Raw genomic sequence first — 12142 nt, forward strand, 5'->3', positions numbered from 1 at the left:
GTGTCTTTCTCTTTCTCATTCCTAGTCATATCGTGTTGTTTATTTCCTATTCCAAGTCAAGTCATTGTGTTTCCTAGTCATGTCGTTTCGTTTCATTGTGTTTCCTAGTCCTGTCGTTTTGTTTCGTGTCGTTTCTTTCCTGTAAGTCTAGTTATTTCGCCTCCTATGTTTCCTAGTCATGTTGCTTAGTCCTGTCCATTTGTCTCTGTCGTTTTCTCGTTTCATTTCCTTTATCCTGTCGTTTCTGTAGTTGCCTGTCTTTGTTTTGTTATATCTTTTGTTTAATTAAAATACTGTGTTTTAGCAAGTGCGTCCGCCTCTGTCAGTCCGCCCCGTGAAACGTAACAGTGTGCTGCATTTTTTTCAATTACAGCTTGAGTCCGTGGTTCGTTGTTTTTGATATGAACTCTTCCCCTGAAAGTTTAACTCAGCAAATTTAGAGATTTAACTGCAAATATCATAAAAAATACTCTAAATTTTATAATGAAGTAAAACTCTAACCAGTTTGTCATGCATACTACTATACATATTTAATTATTTATCTCCCTTCCAAAAAAATGTTACCTTGCGAATAATCATGGTTAATTAAAGAATGCCACTGTGATTAAGGCAATTACATTTTTTAATCAATTGACACCAATACTAAAAACAGAGACTCATAGAAAATGTTTTAAACTTCAAAATTATCTTCAAACCTATACAAGTTTTTAACAAAAGTGATTCTTTCTTTCTTGAAAGGATCATTTGGAAAACCTCTTTGGATTTTAGAACTTTGTTCTTTTAGGGCAGGGGTCTGCAACCCGTGGCTCCAGAGCCGCATGCGGCTCTTTGATCCCTCTGCTGCGGCTCAGCTTTTGAAAATAAGAGTATTTAATATTGAGTATTTAATTAAAATGTATTTTATTTTAGTTCGTTCATTTTCTATATTCTATGAAGATTAGGGCGATCTTGTAACATCTAAAATATTTTAATATTTAAAATATTTTGTTGCTCTTAATACACATCACAACTTCCAACGTGCGACACCCACCAGTGTGCGGTTTCTTGAACTTTTTGACAGTTGACTGCACGGCGCCAGTAAAATAATGACGGCACGCAGAGAGAGGACAGCATTTTTGTTTGTTGCCAGTGGATAATTTAAGTTTGGCGTTTTTTTTTTCCCCATTACTACAAGGACTCAAATAGACATTGAGTATTTTACTTAACTGTCAACACAACGTCTTTTTTTCAGAGTTAAAAATGTTTTGTTGCATGCAGAAATTTTATTTCATTTTTCTGCAGTCGTTCATTAGTTTCATAAATGTAACACTATATAGTTTGTTTATACATAGCACAAAGGCAAAAAAAAAAAAAAAACCTGTTATATGCAATGTGTTATTTCATGTAAAATTTCAAAAGGATTTTGTGGCTCCCAGTGTTTTCTTTACTGTGTGAAACAGGTCCAAATGGCTCTTTTAGTGGTAAAGGTTGCCGGCCCCTGTTTTAGGGACTCCAAATTGGTACATCCAAGCTACTATACCATCTCTGTTTTAGCTGCCACATTTTAAGATATACTGTGAATGTGGCTGAGAATAGGACATGAAAGCTTGTAGCAAGTCCAGAACACAAATCCCCGGCTATGGTCCACTTGGCAAACACTTACAGGTATGTGTTGAGGTGAAATATGTCAAAGCAGGTAAACTAGGGTGATGGAACCAATCTGGGTGAGATAGGGATGAAGAAGCATAGACCTTGAGCTTGTTTTGTTAGTTTGGGAGCTTACAAGGCTAAGTGTGTTCCCTCTGTGTCTGATCTTAGCAGCTGCCGCTCCTGATCCCAAAAAAAAGAGGGTCAAGATGAAAGGCATTTTCCCCATTTTCTCTGCCTTTTCTTATTTCAAATATTTAAATTATATATATATAGCAACCTCCTGGCTGCCCACAGTTTGTGTTCTTACATAACGAATGAGACACACCATTGCCAGAATTAATTTATTAACTGTGCTACTCTTAGGGTTGCAAAATTCCGGGAATTTTCAAAGTTGGGAAATTTACCAATACCAACTGGAGTTAATGGGAATAAAATGGGAATATTTGAAGATAAATGTGGGAAACTTATAGTTTATATATAGTAGGTAAAAAAATATACTGAAACATAATCGTGGCTAAAATAATTAGTTATGATAACAAAACAGTTGAATAGCAAAGCTGCTCCTCAATCCTCAATCCCAGGCACATGGCACATTTCACACTAAAGGGCTATTGAGATCACACCCCTGCCTTGATCATTCATAGCATAGCTGGATTCACAGCATATGTCCAGATAATTTCTAGAAACCTGACACTCACCACTACCGAAAGCACACATTTGGAACAAAGGACAATTAGTGTCAAATTACCAGAAATTTCCAAATATACCAACATTTCCATGAAAAGTTTACATTTTGTAATATTTCCAAAGTTCCAGAGCTAAAGTTCCCATTGAAAGTTATGGAAATTTTCCACCCCTTTGCGACCCTAGCTACTCCACAGTTTTGACTCTATTCCACTCACAGACACAATTTCACATATTTGATACACAAAGAGTTTGTAGTTCCCCATTGGTCAAAATGAATTTTAAACAGCATTCTTGCTTGTGAAGTATGTGTCTGTATGGGGTGAATCAGAAGTCATTTTGTTTGTGCCTCAGTGGGTCATATGTCAGCCCGGCTGGCTGGGTTTGGAGCAGCACATGCTGGTTAATGTCGTATTAGTGAGAAGAGTAGACAGGGACATGGCAGTTAGATTGCAGTGTTGTGATTACTTCGAGGGGCCGTTCAGAGTGGTCCGGCAGCTCCGAGGCGTCTTGCATGCTCTTGCTGTCATTCATCTGACAGTGATGCGAGGTGGCAAAGTATAAGAAATCCACCACACTCAGCCACCTGGAGAGCAGCACAGATAACAATACATCTTGAAAGCTGTGTTATGATATGTGTATCACTAGTCAGTTTTTCAGTAATACCTTGGGAGACTCCATGCATTCTGAATAAATTAGAGTTTGATTTTGGAAATATGTCTACACCAAAAAAGAAGTCATTTTATTTACTAGCCCAATTAATCTGAGATTTTATCTGGCACTATTATTAATGAATAATCTCCAAAAACAATAACGTACATACAGTTTTCGTTTGGCATCCTGTGGCCCACATTTGCCCACAGATGTTGTAGCTGGGCCTGCAGATCCTGCACACTCATAGGTTGCACAAGCTGGCATCCCAACACTATAAAATCTGGTGAGTGGGCAGGCCCAGGAAGTGTTGCAATCTGGCAGAGACATTCCTAAGAACCATTTGCTGTGTGTGGGTGAGCATTATCCTGCTTAAAAATGGCTGCTGGAAGCCCTGCCTCGAGAAGCAGCACATGTGGCCAGAGGATGTCCTGCACATATTGCTGAGCTTTTAGTGTCCCTTGTATTACAACAAGGGTTACTGGCTGTTCTACGCGATGGCTCCCCAGATCACAACATCAACAACTGAAGCATTTGTATCATTCCACAGCAAAGGCAGGATTGAAGCACTTACAACAAGGCTTCCAAAATCGAACCTGACCAAGTAGAACCTGGATTAGACACTAAATACAATACAGTTTCACTCCGTAGATGTGTCTCATACCCGACAACAAACTTTTAACAGCTTGGTCAGAACAGCCTAGATGGTGGGCAGTTCAAAACCAACTTGCCATTCGTAGTTAGTTAACCTCACTAAGTAAGCTCCTGTCCACTGATGAGATTGTTTAACTACATCCATGCAAGAGCTATGTTTTGCATGCCAATAAGTATTGAGAAATAGAGCTGTAATCTGTTGTGGGAGAATGTTATACATGAGAAAACTATAATATTTCTAGTTTTAAAGTCAGATCTAGGGTTGTGTTGTATTGCAATTGTTATGGTTGTGATTAGGGTAATATTAATGGCTAAGATTATTATTAAGTTAAAGTTTAGGGGCAGTGTTAAAAGTGAGTAGGTGTTAGTAATTCATGTATACATCCACAAAGGACAAACTGTATTCCAGATACATGAAATGCAAAGTTCAAATTCACATTAAATAAGGCTAAACACATTTGACAAAATTGACGATAACATGCAGCATCAGGCATTTTGTGTGATACTTTATTAGTTAGCTTTGATGCAACATTTAGAAGTATGAATAATACTTTGGTCGCCTGGTTCCTATCTGCACCACTCTGTGGGTAGCTTCTCTGGAATGGCATTTCACATCAAATGCCTGCACTAAAACAGCTCAAGATTTTAGTATTAGCATCAAAGCTAGGAAGCAAATAGAACCATCTGCTGTAAATAGCAGGTATATACTACCACTCCCCTCATCACATAAATATACAGGTATGTTTGACCAGTATATTCTTTCCTTTCCGTTTTGTTCTACAAGGCCCTTCTCTGGCTTAAAGCGTGCTTGGAATTTCAAGCCCTGCAGGCACTTACTGCAAGTCTCAGAAATGTCTGCATTGCAAGACTTCAAACCTAGAGACGTCCAGGCAATGGCCTCAGTCTCCTTCAGCCAAGCACTCTGGGGAAAAAAAAAAAAACGAGTTGGTGAAAAGCTGAACTAAAAAATGACTGGGACTTTCCTTGGTGCTAAGGAGCTGCTATTTAAACTTCAGTGTGAGGAAGCAGGTACATGTTTGAGGGCATTTCAGTAGCCAGGAGGAATGAGTTCTTAAAGGAACATGATTTTGTTCTTTTTGCTTTTGGTCTTCTCTACGGTTGCAAAATGTAATTCACTTTTACTGTTTTGAAATTTGAAATGGTGGGGTGGGGGGCAACATCAATGCCTAGTGTTAAGCCCACATGTGTGAATAGTAAAGCTCATTTCCATCAGTTTGGTGCATTAAACAAACAAATCAGGTCACTTTTGGGTGAAGTAAAATAGTGTCTATAATGTTGAATCTCAAGATTACAGCGATTACTCAGAATAGCTCCACAGCAAGATGCCTGGGGGCTTTATACCTCTACAGCCAACTCTTGGCACTGCTCATGGTGATTTTAGGCTCATGTGCAGCTGTCCCAATTAATTTTAGAATAATTTCTTAATTTTAGACACCTATTTCACTAACATTCATCATGCTTTTCATATAAATAGAAATTAAACAGAATTCTCATATACTTGTACTTATGTCTGAATGATCTAGGTTACAATAACAGTTATTCATTCACTTTCACTTAGTGTTTACCAGAATGGCATCTAAAGACCACATGAATGATTGTATTTCCACATAGATAGCCAGAGCTGTGGGAGAAATTTTGAAATATAAAAATGAGTGTGCAGGAATGGCCCAAATCTTTCATCAGATGAAATGTTGAGAGGAGTAAATCACCCAGAACGTCCTCTATCTCCATGATTCAAGGCTGTGTGTGCTGTCAAGATATGGTGGTGGAAATGGAGCATTTAATATCATACCACACCTCACTGGACGGACTTCATGTTATCATAGGTTGAAACCTAGGGTCTACTGAAGGCCATTGCGGAGGGACAATGGGATATGCCTCATGGCCAGCAAATCGTTTCATAATAATGTGAAAGCGGTCCTCTTGTTTGGACAATGTTCAGTCCAGCCTCAAGAAAGCCTAGGACCTTTTTCCTCTCCAGAAAATGGACACCTGAACTGAATTTGACCTCAGAAATAATCATATACAGCAAATTTGAATTTTTAAAAAGCCATATTGCTACACTTTTTACAGGATTTTATTCTTCCCCTATGTTCTACATTTCTATGTACCAAAACAAATGTAATCCATTTATACATGACCATTATCTAGCCCTTAAACCTAGACTTAACCTTAACTCCAATTGTCAGGCTGTGCTGGCCTGGCAACTTATCCAGGGTGTGTTCCTGCCTTGTGTCCAGTGATTATGGGTAGGACCTGGACAAACTGCAAATTGAACAGGATGAATGAATTAATAAATTAACTTTTTGGTAGTTTGACTTTATTTACTATTTAGCTTAACTTAAAAATATATTACATTGCTCTGCAGAAATAGCTAGCTTTAAACAGACTAGATTTTCCCCTGTGACAAATGCGAAAATAATAAATCATTTATTTGTTTGTTCGTTTGTTTATTTTGGTTGGAAAGAAAAATTATTCCTACAGTACTGGAAAGACCAGTGAAGAGTTTAGGTAGATGGTGAAAGCCTTTTTGTAGATTATGGCACACTGAAGCATATTCTATCAGCTTATAAGGTTAGTTTGTCACAGGGGATAACATAATCAGGTGCTAAGAGTTTTAGCATGTTTGTTGGACAGCAAACCATTAGAGGTAAACACATTATCAAGTGGTTGTAGTAATAAACTAATTAGGTTTGTGTGTGAGGGAGAACATATTCAAGATTGTGCACAGGCTATAAATATTGGTAGATGGGGTGAAACAGGAGACTGGAAATTGCTGGTGGATGTTGGTAAAACAACTGCAGGTCCCAGGGTGCAATGCATTAACTTCACTGAGGTCAGATATGGTGCTGTGCACTGAAATAAAATGGATAGTTTGTTTCATAGAATTAACAGTTCCATTTGAAGATACGGTAGACGAAGCATTCGAAAGGAAGAAGCTGAAGTACATGGACTTGGCGGTCCACGTGGGTGGCGTGGGTGGCAGGCACATGTTAGACCGGTGGAGATAGGTGTTAGGGGATTTGGAGCCAAGTCTGCCACATCCTTGCTTGTGCAGTTAGGCATCAGGGACAGGAAACTAAGGGAAGCTGTGAAGGAGTTATCAGAAACAGCTGAAAGGTCTTGTCAGTGGTTGTGGATAAGGTGAACACAAACTAGTTGGGGAAATGCACTGTAGAGGTGCTGTTGTGGTGGTTAGTGAAATAGCACATAAAGATCACATGGAACTGGTGGCACTTAGCATGCATTAACGGTGCCAGTGGGGCTAGATACAGCCTTAGTCACCAGAGAGGCCAGTGTGGATTTATGGTTGTTGATGCTTAAGGATAAGGTAAGAATGTAAAGCTGGCTTGGAAATGAATGGGTCTGAGATGACAGACTTCACTGTTGAGCGTTCTGGAGGTGTCATGGGCTTAATTCAGCGAAAAACTGACAGGGGGAGGTGCCTACCTGATGACCCCTTTGAAGAGCTAGTGATGCAGTGGTTTGGGTACTCATGGCTCTGGACCCACTGCGACCCTGAATTGGATAAGCGGTTACAGATAATGAATGAATGAATGAATGAATATTTAACATATTTTCTTGTGTATGATTATAATTATTTAATTTCCATCCATCCATCCATTATCTGTAACCGCTTATCCAATTCAGGGTCATAGTTGGTCCAGAGCCTACCTGGAATCATTGGGTGCAAGACGGGAATACACCCTGGAGGGGGCACCAGTCCTTCACAGGGCAACACACACACTCACACATTCACTCACACACTCACACCTACAGTCACTTTTGAGTCACCAATCAACCTACCAACGTGTGTTTTTGGACTGTGGGAGGAAACCGGAGCACCCGGAGGAAACCCACGCAGACATGGGGAGAACACTCTTCACAGAATTAATTAATTAATTTATTTATTATAACATGATGCATCTGAAGAAAAAAGGAAGCAATTTAAAAAATCAGCGTAGTATTCTAATTTGCATTCTGGTAACTGTTTTACTCATGTCTTACTGCTTAGCGACTTTTTCACCCAGAAAAGCACAGAAATACAACTGCCACTTTTGATATTAAAGGCCAATGTATCTTTTTTCTCCTAAATATTCAGGTAATGTGCAGTGGTTAAATTCCCTCCTTTGGAACTAATTTATGTGAATCAACATTGAACTGGGTTTGTCAAATGGGTTTGTTTCTGAGGCTTAGTTTACAAATCACAAAAAAAAAAAAGACAAAAAAAAACCCAAATAAATAAATAATAAAGAAAGAAAGAAAGAAAGAAAGGCTAAATATAGACTCCTTTTTCTATTTAATTCTCATCTTCATTCTGTACTGTCTAGGCCTCAGCTGCCTGTAGTAGTTTGCCCTCACCATTGCCTGGTGCAGATGAAACATGACAAGTGTGACTTATTCACATCCAGTGCTCTGGTGTCCAGCAGGAATGTGGCACATTGTGGCATTGGTGTCAGAAATGCTCAGAAACAGGCCACAGGACACTATACTGACAAATGAAGGCAGTGTGAAAGTGAGAGAGGATTACAAGGTGGAGTCCACAGACCTAAACTCCTAATTTTCCTACTATCTTATACATGATTTCAGGATTCATAATGTTTAGCTCGAGAGCTTTCCACATTTTATAGACTGCAGTTCTCAGAAGGTCAAGGAGATGAGGGTGGAGTTTGACTCAGTTAATTTCTGTAGATTCTGGCAGATGCAAAATACATCTCCATAGACTTGCATTTCTTTTAAGTGTGTTTACTGGACAGTAAATGCCATTGCCGAGTGGTGGCAGTAATGAAGTGGTTATGTTTGTGCATGAGGGGGAACATATTGGAGAATGAGCACAGGCTATATATACTGGTAGATGGTTTGAAGGGCAAGACTGGAAATTGTTGGTGTCAGCTGGTAACAATTACAGGTCCCAGAGTGTACTGCATTAACTACACTGAGGCCAGACATAGTATTGTACTCTGAATGTAAACAGTTTAATTCATATAGTTAACAATTCCATTTGAGGATGCAGTACATACTTTTGAAAGGAAGTAGCTGAAATATGCACACTGAGGAACACTGAGCTGCAAGAACCTGGGTGGCAGATGCATGTACGACCTGTAGAAAAATGCTTGCTTGTGCAGTTCAGTTTTGAGGTCGAAAAACTATGGGTAGTTGTGAAGAAGTACAGTGTCAGAGGAACTGTCACTGTGGTGGTACAATTAAAAACATGTATCACCCAAAATAGTAACTTTACAAAACCTTCTTTAAAGCCTGACACATTAATAATACAAACAAACAGATTTTTTTTTAAATCACACATTAACTAAAAATCTAAATGTGAATTTTTTTATCATATGATTGGCTGAATACATCAAATTTAGGCATTTAACTATATCATTTTTTTCTTTAATTAGTCTTTCACTTGGTTCACTGCATCAGTTAAAACCTTTATTCAGACTTCTTTACAAATTTTTCCTTAATTTTGATTGATTTCAATTAAACAATTAATAGCAAATGATCACCTCTGTTCTTCAGAATTTATCAGGAAAATGTAACATTGAGCCGATGAGAAACACTGCTCCAGAGGTAGTTGACCTGTGAGTACTCTGTTCTTCTCTCTGACCTTTTTACATTTCATATACTCATGGTAATAAAAACACCAAAACCACAACGGCTCTTTTTTGTTGATCTGCACAGTCGTGATTCCATATTTAGAGAAACTGCAGTTGTTTCTGTTACTGTCTGAACCTTGGCTTGAGGTATGAGGTCATTCAACAGACGTCCCATACTCACCTGTATCATCATCACCTTCTTCTGAATCTGTCTCACAAAATCTATGTGGACAACTGAGCCAACACATTTTGCACACGAAGGCTTTTGGAAAAATACAAATACATTTTTGTTGCATAAAAATACTTTGTCAAAATGGCTAAATGTGTTTTGCTGCTGTAAAGAACAGGCTGAGATTTCTGAATATTTATTATAATTAATGATCATTTGACAGGTAGAATACACTACATCTATGAAATGGAACAAAAATGCTACAATTTTACTACAAGTAACATCATACCAATAACACCTGGCTCTCTTAGTGAACATACAATAACTAAGAATTATGATGAAGCAAAATGTCCTCAACCTATAAATGCCAATGTTTTAGTAGGTAGTCTTTTACGAGTTTATTTACACTTAAGACACACAGTTATGTTGCTCAGATCTTGGAAGAATATTGTCAATAATATCAGCCAAATATTTATTTATTTCCATATTGAATAATAACAATGTTTACATCAGTTTCAGTTCCATGTTTGTATTATTTATTCTAAGCTATTCCAACCCAAACTACAAGCCAAGCATACTTAATCTTTATGTAGAAGGTGAGAATATTTAATTGTACTTTTATTAAGTTGTATTTACATCAAAGGTTAAATACAATATACTCCAAATATACAAAAGTAATGATAAAAATTGGTACATAATGAGGTTTCTAGCAATGCTTACTGGTGTATTTTCCATTGACCTAAGTCCAAATTACTTTTATGCTCTCCAGGTCCTTTACCTCTTCACTGGTATCAAGGTTCAGTTTTGATCTTCTGATTTGAGAGGATCGGGATGATGTACAAAGCTAAAAGTCTTAGAAAGGAATCTACAGGACAAGTTCAAGTATAAATATAATGTCAGAAAAAAACATGTAATTAACTGGCTCTGGCAATGGTGCCCCACCCATCTTCTAAGAAAACAAACAATGGGGAACAAAAGGGTTGCCAGCATTGCAGCTACTCCCGCTTTTTTCACTTATTTACTTTCTGAGATGACAGGTAGGAGACACTTGGTAGCAGAGCAGAGATGAAAACGGATTCGTGTGTGATACCTCGCTCAAAGTGCAGAACGTTGGAACGCTTGTCTGATGTAATATTAAACGCTTGAGTTTTATGAAGTCTGAGTTTCCGGTTTAGTCAAATGCTTCAAAGCCCAAATGGATGTGCTATTTTGTGTTTTCTGTGTGTTTTTCCCACACACAGATCACATCTGTTTGTGGCTTTTTTTCCTGTGCAGATTGTGCCCTGTGGTCTTGCCCGGGGCAAAAATACAAGCCGTGAATATTGATTTCTCATTTGTTCCAATTTCCAGCCGGGCCCAGAGCAAGCGTTTGTATGGAAATGTTAAGTGTCCTCTATTAACCGCTATTGCCAAGCAGATAGAGCCACGCATATTTTATTTTGTTTTTGTTGTCATAGCTAACCCTGGTCTTTTTCCATGAATAACAATGGCCAGTGAAGTCAGTGGAGGTCTATTTGCTATTGACCGCATTATCCTAATTAAAATTGTGGGGTGGGTTCAAACCATACCCACATACCACTCTCCAGTCTATTATCTCTGCTTATTCACTAAACCACTCCCAGTGTCTGGACCACGTTTGTGGTCTTGTTTGGCTCAAGCTTTGCTCCCTTTCACTCTACAGGCCGCACTTAATCTTCCCGATGGTGTTGGGATCAAAGGCACTCGGCACTAATGAAGATGAATCATCCAATATCATCGATCAATGGCCATGGCACTGTAACCAGAGTCCGCTAAGGGAGTGGGAAGGGGAGGATGTTGGACTGAAGTCAGGATAGAAGTCTCAAACTGAGGCCAAATACGACTGTTTCTACTTTCTGTCCTTCACAAACTACAGGGATTCACAGCAGCATTAAAATATTTCAGCCTAGTTTTAGCCTGTTAAATTGAACAAATTAGTATGATAATTTTTGTCATTTTAGAAGTATTTGTATTACTAACTTTAAATAAAACCAATATATTAAATACATTTAAAAACATGTTTATATAATGGAAAATTATGGAAGAAAATTGGCCAGTTTTTCCTCATATACATTTCACATTTATTTAACCCTAACATTGTAAGGTCAAACTTCACTACAGAAGGTGATTGCGAACTGAGACTGAGTCGACTCAAAGACTCAAGCGTTTCAACTCGATGAATCATTGGGCAATATTTGATATGAGGCCCTCAAAGGCATGATATTTAGAGAATTCTCTGCACTAACTTCATTTACTTTAAGCGTGTTCATCTTTCCTGCTGCTCTCTGTTTGGACAACTTTGAACTTTGAACTCTGAAATCATTTTACACATGGGACAAAGAAGGCATTGCAGTATTCCTCCACTGTGTCACATGATTCTGGGAAAGAAAATGGGTGTTAGTGTTTTTAAAATACTCTGTATAACTGTGTACAGCTTCCTTAATCTTCACATGCTTTACTCTAACCAGTTACATTGAAAAAAACTTGTAATTTTTAAAGCGAACTAAATGTTCTTGGTCTTGTTTGTTCTTTGGTGGTAGATCATCTAGTATTGATGCCATTGTCATATATTACGAACAAAACTTTGTGCTCCTTTTTTCATTTCCATCCATATTTTCTGTAGAACCCAGTCAGATAATAAAGACCCTATATAAACAAAGACATGATATGAAGCACCAAAGCTTCTCCAGACCTTCCAATGACAAGGGTATGTAGTTTG

General features: G+C 38.2%; 1 protein-coding gene across 5 annotated transcripts in view; it reads left to right on the forward strand.

Moving 5' to 3' along the window:
- LOC136686356 (neural cell adhesion molecule 2-like) overlaps positions 1 to 12142 on the forward strand; it is a 463525-nt gene that overhangs the window by 85026 nt on the left and 366357 nt on the right. The window lies entirely within an intron of this gene.

Source organism: Hoplias malabaricus, chromosome 2 (assembly GCF_029633855.1).
Source record: "Hoplias malabaricus isolate fHopMal1 chromosome 2, fHopMal1.hap1, whole genome shotgun sequence".
NCBI classification, from domain to species: Eukaryota; Metazoa; Chordata; class Actinopteri; order Characiformes; family Erythrinidae; genus Hoplias; species Hoplias malabaricus.